The sequence below is a fragment of the Notamacropus eugenii genome, chromosome 5, assembly GCF_028372415.1.
Source record: "Notamacropus eugenii isolate mMacEug1 chromosome 5, mMacEug1.pri_v2, whole genome shotgun sequence".
NCBI classification, from domain to species: Eukaryota; Metazoa; Chordata; class Mammalia; order Diprotodontia; family Macropodidae; genus Notamacropus; species Notamacropus eugenii.
The window spans coordinates 320,783,268-320,803,293 of record NC_092876.1 but is presented as its reverse complement, the minus strand read 5'-3'; the positions used below and the strand labels follow the sequence as shown (position 1 = coordinate 320,803,293).

Below are 20,026 nucleotides of genomic sequence, written 5' to 3'. Positions count from 1 at the left end.
AAAGTCAGACACAAGTGAACAAAAACAACAGTAGTCTAGCAGTTAGAAGACTCTGGGTTCAACTCTATTATTAATTAGTTTTCTGATCTTAGCAAATCATTACAACCTCCTGTCCCCTCAGTTTACTTATCTGTAAAATTAGTAAACTACATGAAAGAAGGGAAGTGGAATGGAATTATTAGTATGAAATTAAATTATATATACATATATATGAAAAGGTAATGTAGGCCTCATTTCTTGAATATATAAGGATTTGAGTTAAATTTATAAAAATAAGAACTGCTGTCCAATTGAAAAACTGTCAAAGGATATAATAGGCATTTTTCAGAAAAAGAAAACAAACCTATCTATATTCATATGAAATAATGCTCTAAATCAATATTGATTAGAGAAATGCAAGTTAAAACAGCGCTGAGGTACCACCTCACATCTGGTTGACTAACAAGATGGAAAATGGAAAATGACAAATGCTATAGGGAATGTGGAAAAGCAAGGACATTAATGCACTTTTGGTGGAATTATGAACTAGTCCAACCATTCTGCAAAATAATTTGCAACTATGCCCAAAGGGCTGCAAAATTGTACATACCCTTTGACTCAGAAATACCACTAGGTTTTTTGTAAAAAAAAAAAAAAAAAAAAAAAAGGTAAAGGATCTATATGTACAAAAATATTTATAACAGCTCGTTTGTGGTGGCAACAAATTGGAAATTGAGGGGATGCCTGAATGACAACTTGTGGTATGTGATTATGGTGGAGTACTACTTTGCTATAACAAATGACAAGAGGAATGGTTTCAGGAAAACCTGGAAAGACCTATATGAATGGATGCAGAGTGAAGAGAGCAGAACCAGCAAATCACTGTACAGAGAAACATCAATACTGTAATGATGATCAACCGCGAAGACTTAACTTCCCTGATCAATGCAATGATCCAAGACAATTCCAAAGGACTCATGCTGAAAAAATGCTATCCACTTCCAGAAAGCTGATGAACTTCGAGTGCAAATTGAAGTATAATTTTTTTTTACTTTCTTTATTTTTCTTACTCTTTTGCAACATGAATAATGTTTTATATGATTTTACAAGTATAAATGATATATTACTTGCCTTCTCAATGGATGGGTAAGGGGCTAGAGGGAAAGAGAATTTTCAAGAAAAAAATTTAAGAATGTAAATATATAATTTTTAAGAAATTAAAAGGACTTCGTAAAATTAAATAACTATACAGTTACAGGTATTTTTCCTCTCCTTTCATTATTTTATGCTTCCATGGGGTACCCTAGTAATTTTGTCCCCTAAGATGACCTCAGAGCTAGTTAGATTACTGAAACTTGAACAAAATGAAAGGGGATTCATATTTCATTTATGGTAAGGTTTACCCATTCCTCAGTGCCAGAAGACCTGAATTCTAGAGCAGCACTGAAACTAATTAACTAGGTTATCTTGGACAAATCATTTAACCTCTCTGAGTCTCTGCTTCCTCATCTGTCAAGCATGGACAAAAATAACATGATATTCCTACCTTAAAGGGGTGTTTTGAAGATCAAAAGGGATCATGGATAGGAAGGTACTTTGAAAAGTTAAAGTTGTCACATATATAATGAATATCATATTGCTTGCCTTCTCAGTGGGTAGAGGGAGAGAATTTAAAATTCAAAATTTCAAATAATGAATGTCAAAAAAATTTTAAAGAAAAAAAATATGAAGTTAAAGTTGTACATTAACAGGCATGGCCAAGGTGGAAAAGGATTACATTTACCAGAATGTTGGGCCCCAGAATATTAATGCTCATTAGAAGAAAACAAAATTCCATTTCACATGTGGCTGTATGCCCACAACAGAGCTGTTGATTAACGAAAGTGGACGTAGGTAAGATGTCAGAGTAACAGAAAACTCAATTCAGTTTGTAATGCCTTGAGTAGAGCGCCATGCTCAATGCAAGCCTAGAAAGAGATGGATTCCAGATTAACCACATGTAGAAATGACAGCAAGGGAACAAATGTTGAGTAGACACAGGCTCCAGTGCAGTCTCCAGCCCCTAAGATCCATCTAACAGTGTGCCTGGCTCAAGAGTGAGCCTGTACCCATGCCTTCCTCATCAGAGTCACGAGCTTCAGAGGAGTTTCTGTCCCAGACTGCTCTTAAAGGAAAGGGAATGAAATTGTTCTAACAGCAGAATGTGATTAAGAAATTTTTTTGGTTGCTTTACTATTCATTTTTCTCTTGACTAAATATTGTACTGCTTTAATACTGTTCCTTGCCTGGATTTATTAACATGACTAGCAGCTGAATACCTAGACCCTTAAGTTAACTTTGGAAGTTCTTAATTGAGAAGGAGCAAATAAGCCAGATTTACTGATGAGAATCCCCCATGATTTGAATGCCAGCCTGTGAAAGATCCAGACCTGAGTGTACAGTGAGCTACATATGTGATTTAAGTTATTACTGTTGCTATTATACAGAGTACTTCAATACAATGTCTTATACATTTGTTGTTGTTTTCCAGTAGTTTCAGTCATGTCCAACTCTTTGTGACCCCTTTTGGGTCTAAGTGCCTTTGGCCCAGAACAGTCTTTTATGAATAGGAAGAAGGAGCCTATGGTGTGTGTGAGTACTTTCTTTTCTTTCTTTTACAGTTTCCAAAGATACTAGAGTGGTTTGCCACTTCCTTCTTCAGCTCATTTTATAGATGAGGAAGAAACTGAGGTAAATAGGATTAAGAGACTTGTCCAGGGTCATACAGAAGTGTCTGAGGCCAGATTTAAACTCAGGAAGATGAGAGCCCTGTACTCGGCCACTTTGCCACCTAGCTGCCCTGTTCCTATACATGGAGACCAATATATTTATTTGTGATGAAAATGTTTTTTATATGGTTTAGACTGATAGCTTCATTAGCATGAAGCATCTCCATGGGAAAACAATAATACAGATCAACAACTTAGCTGAAACTTAAGTCCTAGAGAGTTTTCTGGGGCTCTAACAGGCCCACCGACACACAACCAGAATGAGCTAGAAGCAGGTCTTCAATTCAGTTCTTCCTGACTTCAAGATTCAGTGTCATTTTATAGATGAAGAAACTGAAGCTCACAAATGTCATTTGCCCAAAGGAACAGAGCTAAGATACGGCCCAGCCAGGATTCAAATCTAGGTCTTCTGACTGGGAATCTATTGTACTTTCTCCTAGACATAGCTACCTTTCTATCTGGACTTATGAATAATTTACTAACAAACTCTTTTTAATGTTTATTTTATATTGTATCTTGACTAGTCAGTTCAGTCTGCCCCTTTCTTGCTCCACCAGATTCCTGATTGACTCCAAGTCCTGTAGAACAGATATTTGTTATTAAAGATCAGTAATACTGAAATACCTCTTCTGCAATGTGCCCTAATGAAAGGAGAGATGGTGAGAGAATCCAGAGACATTCAATGGAATACTAGAAGCAACTCTTTTCAGCATCTACTGCCACTGGATGCAGCCTCTGTTTCTCTCTGTTCAGAGACTAGGCACTGAGGAATAAATGAACAGAACTGTGGAAGTTTCACTGTGGAATTGGATTGCTAGTTCTTATGGGTTATTGCCAAAGTGCCTTTGGTCCAGAACAGTCTTTTATGAAAAGGAAGAAGGAACCTATGGTGCGTGTGAGCATTTTTTTCTTTCTTTTACAGTTACCAAGGTCCTCCTGTCCCCAAAAATATCAATCATTAATTTAATCAATCAGTGAGCATTTATTGAGCATCTACTGTACCAGGTGCTGTGGGAGATGCAAGAAAAGGAGACAGCAAGGTCACTACCCTCTCAGAGTTTATAATCTCCTGGGGGAAACAAAACTAATATGCGTGAAACGAGGAATAAGTAAAGGTCAAATCATATGCTACAGACAATAAATGCTATTGGATTCCAGAGAAAGGACAGATCTCTGTGGGCTAGAGCTGCTAAGGATAGTTTCATAGAGGAGCTTGGGCAAAGCTAAACCCTGAAGAATGGGCAGGATTTAGGGAAGGGAAAGGAGGAAAGAAGGCATTCCAATTGGAGGAAACATCAGGAGCAAGTATGCAGAGATGAGAATACAAATGTCACATTCTAGGTACCAAAAGGAAGTAGACCTGACTAAAACACACAATACATGAAGGGGAGGAGGTAGAAGATTAGGTTGGAAATGAGGGTGGAGATAGACTGTAGGATCTTATTCCCTTTCTTGGGACCAGTGCCAAGGGGAGCCCCAAAAATAGTACTGCCCTCCCCTTATGTCAGGTAAAGACATAGAGGAAAATGGATGTGACAAAGGTGGTAGTAATCGGCTTAAAATCAAACCCCACCACAGCATGCTAAATTGTCCCTGTGATTACTCTCTCTAAAATATGAGCCAGTGCCTGGAGAGGTTTTGCAAGCCGGCAGAATGGAAATGTGCTTCTAAATGCACATTTGAAATGTGGTGTTGGACTCTTTCCTTGAACCAGCAGCCAATACCCCTCCTCCTTCCCTTCCCTCTAGCTAACCCATAAATCAGCCTGCTTTTCTCTCCATCTGCAGGTTCCCTCCCGCCACCTCAGCTGGGCTACTGGGACTGAATTTTTGGTCTTCTGTGTGTTGAGACTGACAAGGTATTTGCTATGGCCAAAATGTTTAGGATGCCTGGATTGTTGTAACAAATTCTGAAATTACCTTTCAGCAAGAACAGGGGCAACCAGACCCCTGTAATTTAGTACATTTGGTATAACTTCCCTTTTCTCTGTCCACTATTCTTATTTTGCTCTTTCTTCCTTCCCTTGGGGTACCCACTATCTTCATGCTGTACTAGTTGCTTCCCAACAGGGCAAAATCATCTGTCAGAGTTTTCTGCTTTGGGTAGGAAGTTGTTCTAAGGTTTCTTTCAATTCTAAGGTGCTATGACTATAAAATCAACTCCATTTCCCTGAGTTGTATGGGGTTTAATGGCTCTAGTCTGGGTCATACTTCCAATCTTTTCCCTTGCCCATCTGTCAGACCACACAGATATCAAACTGATATTCTTAAAACATAGATCTAACCATTCCCCCCTCTACCCAAACATCTTCAGTGGCTTCATATCACCTCTAGAATGAAATATAAAATCTATTCTTTCAACCTCTATACAATATGGTTCCCACCTGCTTTTCTGATCTTACTTTCTACCACTACCTTCAGTGTACCCTACTCTGACCAAAAATTCTGCTAGTTCTGTATGCAACATTCAACTGGACTTATGTGAAATGTACTCACTGATCACCATCACTTAGAACCCCTAGATTCATTTAAAACACCTTAGGTACCACCTTCTACATGACACATTTTCTGATCCTCCCAGTTATTAGTGTTATCTCCCTCTATTTTTTTCTTTATTTTTTAACATTAGTTTTTTTTGAGTTCCAAATTCTCTCCCTCTTTCCAGTCCCTTCTTTACCCATTGAGAGGCAAACAATGTGATATGCATTAAATATGGAAAGTCATGCAAAATAAATTTCTATATTAGCCGTGTTATTTTAAAAAATCCAGAAAAATAAAGTAAAAAATAATATTATTTAATTTGCATCCAGAGTTCATCAATTCTCTCTCTGGTGGCAGAGAGAATTTTTCGTCATGAGTTCTTTGAAATTGTCTTGGATCACTGTATTTATCAGAGTAGCTCAGTCTTTCACAGTTGATCATTACAGTGTTGCTATTACTGTATATGCTGATCTGATTCTGTTCACTTCACTCTTCACATAAGTCTTTCCAGGTTTTTCTGAAGCCATCCCCCTCATCATTTCTTTACAGCACAATAGTACTCCATCACAATCATATGCCACAGCTTGTTCAGCCAATCCCCATTTGATGGGCATCCCCTCAGTTTCCAATTCTTTGTCACAACAAAAATATAAAATCTATTCTTTCAGCCTCTATACAATATGGTTCCCACCTGCTTTTTTGATCTTACTTTCTACCACTACCTTCAGTATACCCTACTCTGATCAAAAATTCTGCTAGTTCTGTATGCAAAATGTAAAATATATGTAAATATTTTTATGCATTTGGATCCTTTCCCTTTTTTGGGGGGATACAGTCCTAGTAGCAGCATTGTTGGATCAAAGGGTAGGGAGTTTTATAGCTCTTTGGGCTATATTGTGTAGGGGTTTAAAGAGCAGATTTTTTATTTTATATATCACCCTCTTGAAACTGTTTTGTATTACCTTGAATTTACCTACCTGTGTGTATATTATACAGTCCCACTCCATCTCCCATGTGAGCTCCTTGAGAGCAGAGATTGGGTTTTTTTGTCTTTATGTCCCTAGTACCCAACATAGTAGTTTGCACATCACAGGGGCTTAATACTTGTATGTTCCCTTTCCATGGAAATTTGCATTTTAAAAGAGGATCCTGAATGTGGCAATACTTGACCCAAAGGAATAGATCAACTAGATCAGCACCTAGCTTTGGCCAGGTTTAGAGACAATTCTTGCAAATTTCCCTCTCACTTGATATTCCGAGAGTATCTATTCTGCTATCTCATCTTCAACAGCCACCCCTTTTTCTAACTCCCTAAACTGTCTTCTTTCTCTCCATCCAGGTGAGCTTACTCCACCTCACTTACCTTTTTCTCTTCTGAGGAAAAACCTCTTACTCTTCCTCAAATTCCCTGTTTATCACTTCTTTTAAGACCTCACTCAAAATTCCCTTCCTCCAGGAAACTTTCCCCTGATGAGCAAAAGTCTTATAGTGCTTTTTCAATGAGCAAAGAGATACAATAGGGTATCTGATCTACCACCACTCTCCTCTTTGATCACTTTTTTATTTCAGCATCTCTTCGCTAGTTATTTGTATGGCTATGTCACTACTATTCACTAATGTGCTGCTCATTCCCATGCTCTTTGGTTAATGCAATAAACTTACCGAGGACAAGCCCTACAAGCCCTATAATTTATTCTTTAGATCCTTCCTCTCTCACACACACACACAATCACTAGCACAGGGTTAACATACAGTAATTTTCCAATGAATATGTGAACAAATGAATGAATCATCCTCTGACCTGAGAACTCCCCATAGAATTCACATCTATGTCCAGCTTCCTTAGTTCTTTTAGGACACCTTGTTAGTGTTTTTCAGTTGTGCATGACTAGCTGTGACCCCATTTGGGTATTTTTTTGGCAAAGACATTCAGGTGGATTGTCATTCCTTTTCCAGCTCATTTTACAGTTGAGGAAACAGAGGCAAATGAGATTAAGTGATTGCCCAGGGTCACACAGCTAGTAAGTGTTTGAGGTTTTCCTGATTCCAGGTCCAGCATTCTATTTACTGCACAACCTAACTGTTCTTTATGACAAAGTGCTTTATGATACCACTTAATTGTCTGCATACTTGTAAAAAATCTTAAAATGATATCTTAGTGTCAGTGATATTATTATTATTTGTATTTTTATTTCTGTCACATTCTCAAAGAAGGTTCTCTTCTGATGTCTCATCATGGCACAGAGAAGAATGGGTGCTTGAAGGCCATGTCAGGAGATCACAAGCTCTGGTAGGTCATCCCACACTGGAAAGGCTGTTAAAAAAGGCCTAGAAATGTGTGAGATGCAACCTAGATAACTTGGGGAGTTCATCACCAGGTTGGTCACATTGTGATGACCTTTTTTCATCCATGATAACTCTTCAACGCTAAGGCTGAGGGACTGCAATCTACACCAGTGGAGGCTGTGTCTACAATAATAAAATCCCATTGTGACAAATTGAACTAGGACTCAATGGCCCTTTGAATTAAGGCTCTACCTCTTACTACTTGTATAAACTTGGGCAAGTTCCATAATCTCTCTGAACCTCAATTTCCTCAACTGCAGAATGAGGGAGTTGGACCAAATGACCTCTTTGGATCCTTTTTAGATCTAAGATCTATGACTCTTGAAGTATGAAAACATCCAAGCTCAGGAGTTCAGTCACTGCATTACACACAGTAGACTCAATTGAATTTGTGAGAATAGCAAATATCATCTATCCTCTTCTAAAAATTTTCTCTTGGTGCTGTCAACAACTGAAATCAGACCTCCAAGTTCTGCATTTCTGGAACATTGGATTCAATTCAATTTAATTTGACAAATATGGAATTCATTTAACTTCATCAGACCATCCATGCTCACTCCACTTCCACTCTATTTTGAATCTCCAGATTTTTCTGCCTCTTTTCATACTTGGGACACTTCCTTCCACTACCGTGGCCCTCTACTCTGATTTATGAACCCTGGCCTGGACCACCATTTCATAACTAGCTCTACTCCTGACTCAGTACTTTTCCATATCCTTTGCAGAATCCTTGCACTTAGCCCTTGAATGCCCTTCTCTGCTTTCTAAATTCATTTTATGTGTTGTCTTCTCACATTAGAATGGAAGTTCACTGAGAGTAGATATTGCCTTTTTTTGCTTGTCTTTGTCTTCTTAGTGCTTAGTACAGTGTCTAGTACACAGTAAGAACTTAATAAATGGTCTCTCTATCTGTCTGTCTACCAAGTGACAGACACTGTGCTGAACTTTAGAGAAACAGACAATAACAAGACAGTCTCCATTCTGAAATAACTTACATTCTACTGAGGAAAACAAGTGTACAGGTAAGTAAATTCCAAATAAATACAAAATAGCTTCAGAGAACAAGGCACTAATTAAGGCCATCAGGAAAGCCTGTCGTAGAAGGTAGGACCTGAGCTGAAGTTTGAAAAGATCCGGGGGTTCAAAGATGTGTCGGTAAAGAGCAGGAGTATTGCAAGCATGGGAGGGTAGCCCTTACAAAAGCACACAGGTGAGAGAAGGAATGCCATGTTCAAGGAACTTACTGGGCTTATTCACAGCTCCTGGGTTAGCGGTATCCATGCCAAACTAAGCCTCGAAACTAGGCCTGAGGTGATTGGAAATTGTGTCAAGAACATGCAGCAAGATGACAGGTTTTCTGTCATCTGCAGCAGTCTCAATACTGGACTTGTAGTCTAATTAAGAGTCCAGATATCCACCTGGAAAGCTAAGTAATATTTTAAGACAACAAAATTACATGGCAGTATAGGAAAAGGGGTTAAAAGAGTGGTACAAACAGGAAATACATTAAGAGGTGAGAGAAGGGAGGGATACTGTGAGTCTGGGTGATGAGAGAAGGTTTCATAAAAGAGAAGTTGGGCTTTGAATGAGATGGCAAAATGAAAGTGGGGTGGAGGAAGTTTGAGCAATAAATGGGAAACCTAGAGGTGATACCTAGACATGTAGATGCCAAGACAAAAAGCGAAGGGTTATTGAATACTCACTTTACCTATTATAGCTTTGCCAAAAGCTTGACTTGCCCAAGCACATATGTCCTTGGTTAAGCTTCAATCCAGAGTCACTGTAATGAAATTGGACGCCTCTGAATGGACAGAATGCTCTTATCCTCTCATATGAATCCCATCTTTGTCTAGAACATCTCTGATTTCCTCTGAGTAGATCAAAGTACTGATAGGATAGCAACTTGAGGAAGTTCAAGAGTAGGTAGAAATCAATGAAATTCAATAAACTTCATGTAAAGTGCATCAATAAAACTTTTTTTAAATACACAAAAGAGCAGAATGAAGTTCAGAAGGGAACACAGATAAGTAGAACAGTTTGTTTATTGTCATACTAGATGAAATATACCCTTAAAGACAATATGTAACAGAAGTTCTTCATTTTATATCCAATCCCTTTTTCTGGTTTTTTGGTTTGTATTGAAATATTTATAATTTGTTGATGATTGTTAAGTTAATAACAAAAAAAATAAACTTCATTTTAAAAAATCATCATTTGTTTAAAAAAGATGTATGAGGAGGGTGAAGAAGTCATCTCTAAGTCTTAGGCGTTCATGAACCAAATCAGCTTCCTAGGGTATCAGATCTTCTTCCTGGAATTGGTCCAAGGCTACTCTTTCATTTGATTAGAAGACCTTGACTTGCCACTACTTTCCAAACTTCTTCATGAATTGAATTCTAGCTCAGTACACAGAATTTACAGGATTTTCTTTGGTCCCTGAACATTCTTGAGACCATTCTTGACCCTATTTACCTGTTCAGTCACCATCACCATAACCAGATGTCTTGCTCTGGTGACCTTTTTCTCCTTTCTGTCTAGCTCTTGGTGGAACACAAGAGTGTACTTTTTATAGTTTCTTTACAAGGGAGAAGAATATATACATGTAGCTACAGCCTGATAGTGTGGGATGATACTAGAGTAACATTGTCAGAACTAGTCACTCATACTTGCCCAACAGTAATGAGGTCCTCATCACTCCTCTCAGTCACTCAGTCACTTCCCTCCAATAAGTTTTTCCTTTCAAACTGAACCCAGGAGGAGAAAAAGGGAAGCATAATGGTACCTCCAATGCCAGTCCAACTCTTCAGGGTCCCCTTTTCTCCTTTCTCAACCCTCCCCACCTTGGACAGTCAGCTGATTCATTCATTTCCTAGGAGAAAAAATCTAGGTATTAGTATTCCCTCTCTGCTCTGGGAAGTTGGAAAAAATGTAATCAATAACGATTTTTTTTCTAGCTACTAAGTATCCAGCCAGAGCCATGTGGGCAAAAAATCATTGTAAATCTATGACTCCTCTGTATTATATTTGAATGATATACATAGATTAGTAATGCAATGGTTAACCATGTTTATCAAACTAGCCCAGCTTAGAAGACTAAATAAACAGAAAGGTAAACCACATTTAAAAAACAGAGATAAGCTTCCAGAAACTGTAACATTCCCTCTTAGGAGAAAAGGAGAAAGGAACATGAAGAAATTATGGTACACTACATATAATTCATCTACGCAGCTTTGATCCTGAAGTCCAGTGCTAAGGATCTCATGGCTCTATTGCTTGAGATATAAATATGAATATAGATATGGGTAGGAGTGAAAATCCTCACCCTTACATGTGAATAATGAAAGTGAGATGGAAAATTCAATAGATATAGATATATGATGCACACATGGATTTTCTCTCTCTCTCTCTCTCTCTCTCCATATATATATATATATATATATATACGTATAAATTTTATATATATACATACACACAGATACATGTACACACGCATATTTGCACACATGCACACACACACATATATATACACATATATAGATATATAGTGGTTGCCACACTCTTCCACTTCTATATGCTGCCCTGGTGCTGGCACACTCTCTGCTGAGGTGCCTTCAGCAATCCCCAATCCCTTAGGCAATGGAAAGGTAGCTTGTCAATCATCATCCAAACTGACAATCACAGGATCAAGGCAAATTCCCCAGGGTAAAGGAGGAAGGATGCTGAGGTGATTTCTATCCAAAGTAGCAGGAATCCATCTCCAGTATCCTGATCTTCTTGCCAATGCTAAGATAATTCTACATACAAAATCAGAAGTGAGAAAGTGCTCTCACTGAGTTAATTTTATTTTTTTAGTTAAATTATTTTGTTTTCAGTATTCAACAATCACTTCCATATATCTTAGATTTTTTCCCCTCCCTCCCCCTCATTCCCTCCCTCTCTTCCCACTCCCTCCCTGAGAGGGAAGACAATCTTATATAGGTTCTACACATACATTCCTATTAAATACATGTTGCATAGAAGAATTAAAATGAATGGGAGAAACCATAAAACAAAACATAATACAAAAGAAAATGTTCGTCTTCTATCTGTGATCCAATTCCATAGTTCCTTCTCTGGATGTGGAACACTGAGTTAATTTTAACTAGATTTACTGGTCCTTTGCCTTCTTCTATTGCCAAGTTATACTCTCATTTTCCACCTGAAATGTGTTCACTAGGGCAATCAAGGACCAAGAGAGAAAATGAAAAGTACAAATTCTTCTACTCACAGATGGAAATTTTGTTAATTTGGTTTCATGCTCAGTATAATGGAAAACATAGGTTCAAGTCCAGGCTATGACAATGAGAAGCAATATAACTATTAAGAAAACACTTATTCTCTCTCTTGCCTCAGCTCTATCATCTGTTAAATGGGGATATGAATACCTTCGTTAGCTATCTAATAAGGTTGTTGTGAGAAGAGTTTTACAAATTTTAAAGTGCTATATGAATATGAGTTATTATGATTATACCAGTCTGCTTCAAATAAGGAACAGTATCAAATGAGAAATTTGAATATACCTCCTAAATTCTTACCTCTAATTTATGATACCTGGATGGGTGGTGATTTGCTTTGACAGAAGAAATATGCCAAATAAACCATGGACTTTTCAAAGTATCCCCAGTTACTGCTACACCTCCTTCATTAAAGAGACTATGGACTGGTTTTTTTTTTTTTCATCAAGGGACAATGTTTCTACTGTAACTTCGTGTTATGACTTCCTATTTATGGCTTCTTCATGATTTGGAATGTTGGCTTTTCCATCTCACTTTTCCCATTCACATGTAAGGGTAAGGACTTTTCCCTCTACCCCAAATTAATGCAAACATAGAAGACCTTTATATTGAATCAGTCAAGCAATCAAAGGTGTGAACTACTTATGAATAAATCCTTAATCAGTTTGAGAGGAGTCATATTTAAGATGAAAGCAAATTATATTTCCTAGATGGTCGAAAAGAATCAGTTGCTCTCTGCAGGGCAAATGGACAAAACAGCAAGCCAGTCAGAGAATTTGTTCATTCTACTAGTGAAGCAGACAAGCTTTGGGAACTTCCAAACTCTGGAGCACCTAAGCTTCTAAGGATTTTAGACTTTGCCTCAGGGAAAATTCCCAAAGTCTTTTTATGTTTGACCCTGAGAGTGACCCTTAAGGGACTGGGTAGGTAGAAGAAAGAAAAAAGCCAAGCAAATGGCATGGGAGAAGCAAAAGGATAGGAAAAATATTGTGATAAGACATGTTGGGAGCTAGATCACAAAACAATAGATTTTAGAGCTGGAAGAGGCTGTCTAACTTCTCTCACTTAACAAATGAGGAAACTGAGGCCCAGTTAGGCAAAATTACTTGCCCATGGTTAACCAGCTAATAAATAGCAAAGTGAGAGATTTGAACAAAGATTTAAGCCCTAGTCCTCTAATTCTAAATATCTCCGTACCAAGCAGCAACCCAGCTTGAATCTATATGCAGAGCTCTGTCTTCATGGATGGAGTTCAACACAGTCAAGCATCCTTCAAGAAATGGAGACAAAGACTGAGGCATCACGAACAGAATCCCAGAACCAGCCAATGACCATCCAATATAGACAAACAGGGTGGTGCGAGTACGACTCTGTGATTTTCCTCCCTCTGCTTCTGTGTTGCACATTTGCCCCTCTTTTCTTCTAGCCACATTCCCCCTTCAAGGTCAGGATCAAACAAAAAGTATTAGGAGTAGTTTGTCCTCAGCTAAAATCTGAAACCCCTTGGGGCTTAGAAACTACAAGAAAAAATGGCTTGATCAGAGGGTACCTCTGCTCTCGCTTCATGTCCAAATCTAATTTGACAAAATCCCGAAAGGTCAGCTACCAGTCTAGTTTTTTTTTCTATATCTCTCAGTATCCTATCCCATTTATCCTTGATTGTATTTGGTTTACACTCTTTCCTACTCCCTTGAATCTGGTGTTTTGAACTCCCTCCCTGGATCTCAGTCTACCTCACTTGATCTCCCACTGAAATCACATTATACAGTACTTTCCTGGAGGACCTCTTGCCCAGTCCCAGACTCACCCAAAGTTACTGGCCATTAATGCCTTATCTCCTACCATATATTAGCAAGTTTCTGAGAAGAACAAGGATCAAATAAATGAGCTGGTAAGAATCTAAGTAGACAGAAAAAACCTGGAAACTTGCAAGAAGGGCAGAATCAAGCAAGAAGTCCAAAATTCAGGGAGTCAGGAACCAGGATATCTACAGAAACCCAAAGAGCAAAAACAAAGGTGGACCTGGGTAAAGAAGAGAAGGGATTATCTCAATCATAGAGTTTTTGTACTCTTTCTCTTAGGAAAATAACCAATATCCAACCATAGCTCTTAGTGGGAGGGAACAGGGAGATGGCAGAAAAAGAGTGGGGAAAACTGCTACTGGTGGGCAACTCCTTTCACAAGCAGTGCCTGACACCTAGACTTTTCCAGACACTATAATTTACCATTAAGCCAACTCTGGGACTGTTTAAGTGTGTAACAGAATAAAAGGTCTTGGGGGTGCCAATGGAGCTGCGATAGCCCTGTGATTTGAAAAATGATTAATGAAGAAAGAGCTGTTCTTCAAGTGAAGTAGAATGGACTGAACAAGATCATCTAGGGTTTATTGTTTTTGCTGAGAGCTGTCGACTAAATTTGAACAGGGTTGGAATGCCAGGGGAGCTGAAGCAAAATAAGCACTATAATTCACTTGATCTCATAGATGGAGAATAATCAAAGGAATGGAAATTCCCCGAGCTTAAATTCTTTCCATTCACAGCTTGGCTAGATCACCACCTGCTCAGGTTTCCAGTTTCATCAGAGACCAGATTAACCTGTCCTTATCCTTTGCTAAAGAACCCAGAACAGCTAAAATCCAATCTTGGAAAACATACAAGCTAAATGGTGTAATGGTGAGCCTCCCTGGTGCATTTATGTGTTAGTTTTTATAGATCTATAACTATTTGACCAAAAGACTGAAAGCAGAGAAATTGAAAGCTAAGGTATGAGGATCCACTGCTTGTGGAAGAGATCAGACATAAAGATAAAAACACCTCTGAAAAAAAGAAAGAAGAAAAAAATAATAAATAAATTTCTAAACCATGTCTGGAATAGTAAGGAGATGGGGGGAATAGGATTACCCTTTGTTTTTCAAAAATTGATTAAGAGCAATTTCTCATGAACCACCCGTTATGTCAAACGAGTCATTCTCAAATTCCAGTTCAATTCAATTAAACATGTATTTTTTATCTACTGTGTACAAAACTCAACTACACAAATTTAGATAAGACTGTCCCATATGGTTAGGGGGATATGATATTTACACAAATATCTGGTCTCATAGCAATCCTGAAAATATTTTGTGGTCTTCAGTGTTATAAAGAGAGCAGACTAAGATCAATCACTCATTTAACAAGCATTCATTGATCACCCATTATAGGCAGGCTGCTGTGTTGGGTACTGGGAATGCAAAGGCAAAAATCAAAGTCCCTTGCCTCAAAAAGCATAACATGTTTCACATATAAATATATGTATATATATACATATATATGTATATATACTCACACACATATGTGCATATGTGTATGAAAGTCTATTTGTGTGTGTGTGTTCGTCCTTCGTTGCCGAACAAGACCATGCCTTCAGAGAAATAATGACATGACTTGCACTTGACTTTGTTTTGAGTGAGGGAGGGCTGTGCAGGTCACTAGCCTCACTTCTCCTCCAGAGCCATCTGAATCCAGTGACCAGATATTCATCAGGATGACTGGAGATGACCCAGGATGAGACAATTGGGGTTAAGTGACTTGCCCAAGGTCACACAGCTTGTGAGTGTCAAGTGTCTGAGGTGAGATTTGAACTCAGGTCCTCCTGACTCCCGCACTGGTGCTGTATCCACTGCACCACCTAGCTGCCACTATGTAAGTCTATACAAATTATAGGGATAGGACCTGTGACTTGATTAGCATAAAATGAGAAAATTATGTGAGAATAAGTAAACTTCCTCTACTAATGAATCTCAGCACATTCTCTGCAATTTATAGTCTTACAGGACTAATGGTGACAACTCAGGACCCTGAGCCCAAGAGCTTTGGGCACAGCAGGGTCTGCCCCTCCAAACCACCAAACTCACTTCCAGCCCAAGTTCCACAGTCATCACTGAGGGTTAAAATTACTGTGGAGAGGGGGGCCTACTTTTTTCATCACTATCAGCAAAAACTGTTGACCAACTGCCACCAATAGTCAAACAGGTGCAAGATCCCTAGGAGCAGCGGCACCTCCCAGAAGCCCAGTCCTACTTCCAGTCCAGCCCTCACTGTCATTATCTGAGGAAGCAACTCCTGTGGAGAAGTCACCAGCCATCTCTACCAACTGCCACACACAGGGCAGACAAGTCAGCCTAGCTGAAGCAGTAAAGCTCCCTGACAGAGAGAGAAGAGGCGCCATATTTCAGGCAAGTCAAATCATCACCACTGCCTTGACCACTGTCTTCTAACATACCTTGATGAAGATAGCCCAGGACTCTAAACCCAAGAGCTTTGGAGACAGCAATGCTTCCAGACCAGCATCCTCAGCCATCACCTGAAAAACAAACTTTATGAAGATGCAGCCTGGCAACTGCTCTTGAAAGTGAAACAACCACAGTTACCATAGACTCAGAAAAGAGAATGCTTGACCCCAAAGTCCTTGGCATTGTAAAATATTCAACACCAGACAATCATATCATTTTATCAATGGAAATGACATTAAAGAAGAGATATCAACATCTGCTTTACTGCTACACTCTAAGGACCATGGCACTTTTCCATCTGACTTGCAGCTGAAACCTTCTATATGTTTTGTCTCTCGTTAGAATGTGAACTCCTTGAGAGTCGTGACTGCCTCAGTTTTCTATTTGTGTCCCCAGCTCTTAGCTCAAGGCTAAATGCTGGGGATACTAAGTGTTTTGCACATGATAAGAGATTAATGAGTGCTTCATTCTTTCACTCTTTAGAGTTCCCTAGAGCACAGAAAGTTCAATGACTTGACCAAAATCCCAGTCATTATATATCAGAGATAGGATTAGAACCTAGATCTTGCTGTCAGTTTTCTCTCCATCAAGTCATACTACCTCTGATATTCAGATTATCTGTGACTATATATAGACTATTGGCTACTGTTGAGGATTTGAATTGTTTTTCTAGAAACAGAAAAGCAGTGCCTGAATGGGATAAGGTAAATAGGAGTAAGAGAAAGAGGTTCTAGTATCTGAGCATACTCAGACAAATAGAAGGTAGCACTTGAGCTGAGTTTTGAAGGAAACTAGAGATTCTTTTTTAATATTATATGTTATTATATCTTCCAATTGTATGTAAGAAAAATTCAACCTTCGGGGTTTTTTTTGTAAATTTTGAGTTCCAAATTCTTTCCCTCCTTCCCTCCTCTCCTTATATCTCTGAAATGACAAGCAATTTGACATAGGTTATACATGTGCAGCCTTGCAAAATATATTTCCATATTAGTCAAGTTGTTAAAGAAAACATAGACCTCCCCTGCAAAGAAAAAGAAAAATTAAACAGTTTTTACAAGTATACTTTGATATGCTTTCAGGCTCCATCAGTTTTTTCACTAGAGGTAGATAACATTTTCATCATAAATTCTTCAGCATTGTCCTAGATCATTGTATTGCTAAGAATGGCTGCCATTCACAGTTGATCATAGTATAATATTGCTGCTACTGTGCACAATGTTCTCCTGGTTCTGCTCACTTCACTTTGCATCAGTTCATGGAAGTCTTTCCAAATTTTTCTGAAAATATCCAGCTCATTTCTTATAGCACAATGATATTCCATCGCAATCAGATCACACAGTTTGTTCAGTTACTCCTCAATTGAGGAAACTAGGGATTCTAAGAGGCAGAAGCAAAAGACAGAATCTGAACTGATCCCAGACTAATATTACTTTTAGGACAACAGCTCTAAGTGTGTGGTATTACAGTCACTAATGCCTGTATCTGGGCAATGACTAAGGGAGGCAATTTATGGAATGGAAGCAAAGAAGAAAGAGGAGGAGGAACAAGAGGAAGCTCCATAATCTGGTGTTAAAAAAAGCAAAGAACTTGAGCCATATACACGTAGTTAGTCCATAGACACCTCCTCCTTCACCACTATCAATGAAGGAAAACCAACAGAACTGCCCTCTCCCCACTTCAGTGATTTCTTGTTTTTTGAGAACAGATACTATTTAGTTCCTTTTAACCTGATTCAATCTGCATTAAATCAGGAAGGAAGCGAATAAAGGAAGGAGGTGATGGGACCAATACCACTCTAAAAGTGGCCTGCAGGTACCAAAGGGGCATGTTGCTCAGCTTTGTGAATTGTCAAAGTTCTGGGTGCCACTCCTTTGAGAGTCTGAAGTCCCTTGAAGCAACTAGGTGGCACAATAGTACTGGACCTACACTCTGAAAGACCTGAGTTCAAATCTAGCCTCGGGCATTTACTAGCTGTCTGATTCTGGGCAAGTCACAACTTCTGTCTGCCTCAATTATAAACTGGGGTAATAGCAGCAGCACCTATTTCCCATAGTTGTTGTGAGGATCAAGGAGATAATATTTGTAAGCCCTATATAAATGCTTATTATTATTAGCTTTCTACCAGCATTGGTACAATATCTCTTTTCCAGTGCTTTGAGTTAGGGTTGCATGTGTTCAGTCAACCCAGTCCCAGAATAGTAAATGATGGTAACTTACCTGCTAATCTTCCTGAAGTTCAGAGTATGAGCCAGAGTTACAGAAGACATCAAGGCAGAACTGGTCATCTGGCTGTTTTGTTGAGGCCACTGAGGGAGGACCCTTCCACTCAGATTCTCAAACCAGAGAGAAAGTATGCAGTTAAATTGTGTCTCATTAAACACTCTTTAGGGATTTATGTCTGCATGTAGTTTAGATTCACAAACACCAGCAAAAAGCACCATTTTCAGAACTTCATCTCTCCCTTCTGATGCCCCACCCATTCAGAGATTCTCTTCCTGAATCTTATGATCTGAGGTCCTTGCTATTAGCAGTCTGAGTGGCTGCTGCGCAGAAGAGTGCTCTGCAATTGGAGAAGGACTGATTTAGCCTCAATCTAAGGGAAAAAATCCTAACAATTAGAGCCAAGGGTTCTTACAGGCTTCAAACTTTACCTGGGAACAAAACTACCCAAAATTCTTTGTGTTTAACCTTGATCTTAAAGGCTATGGATCAGTAGAAAAATAGTCACACAAGTGAAATAATGAATTCCCTGTGACTGGAGGTCTTCAAATAGAGTAACATGTAAGCAGTATTATAGAGGGGTTACCAATTCAGGTACCAGATTGATCAGAATGATAAAAGAGCGCTGAGGTTTCTTTTATCTTGGTATTTCTGTGATTCTGGAGTGCCAGGTAAGACATTAGCAAGTAGGTAGAAGACTGAAATCTTATCCTTTCCAGGAGTTTTTGCATTTTATTTGGGGATATTTAGAAAAGATGAAAAACTTTTAAGAACCAATGGATAAAATCTGATCTCTAAGGTCTCTTTCAGGCTAAAAGACTAGGGCCTATGATTTATGAGCTGTTTCAGATATTTTGGCAATACAATGGAGAACAGACCACTTAGGGCAGCATGACTCTTTATCAGAGATGACAGAGTAAGGATTCTATCCTTAAGAAGATGGGTTAGCTGGATGATCTCTAAAGACAAATCAAGTCAACAAGTATTTATTAAGGATCTACTATATGCCAAGCACTGTGCTAAGAAATGGGGATACAAGACAAAGGCAAAAACAACCCCTACCCTCAAGGAAGTCACAATCTAATGGGGAGATAACATATAGGACAAGTTGGAGGTGCTCTCAGAGGAAAGGCACTAGCCTCAAGGGGGCCAGGAAAGGCTTTGTGCAGAAGATGGGATTTTAGCAAACACTAAACAGGAAAGCCTGACTTTCTGAGTTCTCTGCCGTCCAGTGGAGTTAAGAGGTTCCAGTTATTATGCTTATCACATAAAGCCATTCCTGTATGCACTGAAAACCCTACACACAGCTCCTGGCTCCTTGTGGACATTGCCACCTAGTTCTGCTGGTTCTTTGGAGAGGACTATATGCCCACATTTTGTGGTTGATTTTGCCACGCCTGGCAGCAAGGTACAGGATTATCCCTAGTGATGATAGAGCAAATATATCTCTCCTTGGGAGACTGTGCTGCGATGAGAATTATATATTTGGAGTCAATGAACTTGGGTTCAAATCCCAGCTCTGTCACCTACCATCTGCTGGACCTTGGGCAAATCACTTAACCTAGATGGAATTAAGTTTCCTCAGCTGCAAAATGAAGGGATTGCCTTAGATGACCTGTAAGACTCCTTCTATCTCTAAATTTCTTATCAAATGAGCCTGCAATATTATTATGCAGGTGAAAATCCTTT

The 20,026-nt window shown here is 38.9% G+C and overlaps 1 long non-coding RNA gene across 1 annotated transcript in view; it reads right to left on the bottom strand.

Annotated features, from left to right (window-relative positions):
* Positions 1 to 621: 621 nt before the first annotated feature.
* The window catches only part of LOC140506353 (uncharacterized), a 45,989-nt gene continuing 26,584 nt past the window's right edge, over positions 622 to 20,026 (bottom strand). The window contains exons 3-5 of the long non-coding RNA XR_011967893.1: positions 18,335 to 18,450; positions 16,108 to 16,188; positions 622 to 10,442 (exon numbers count right to left, since the gene is read on the bottom strand). This is a non-coding gene — a long non-coding RNA (uncharacterized lncRNA). The remainder of the gene's footprint in view (positions 10,443 to 16,107; positions 16,189 to 18,334; positions 18,451 to 20,026) is intronic.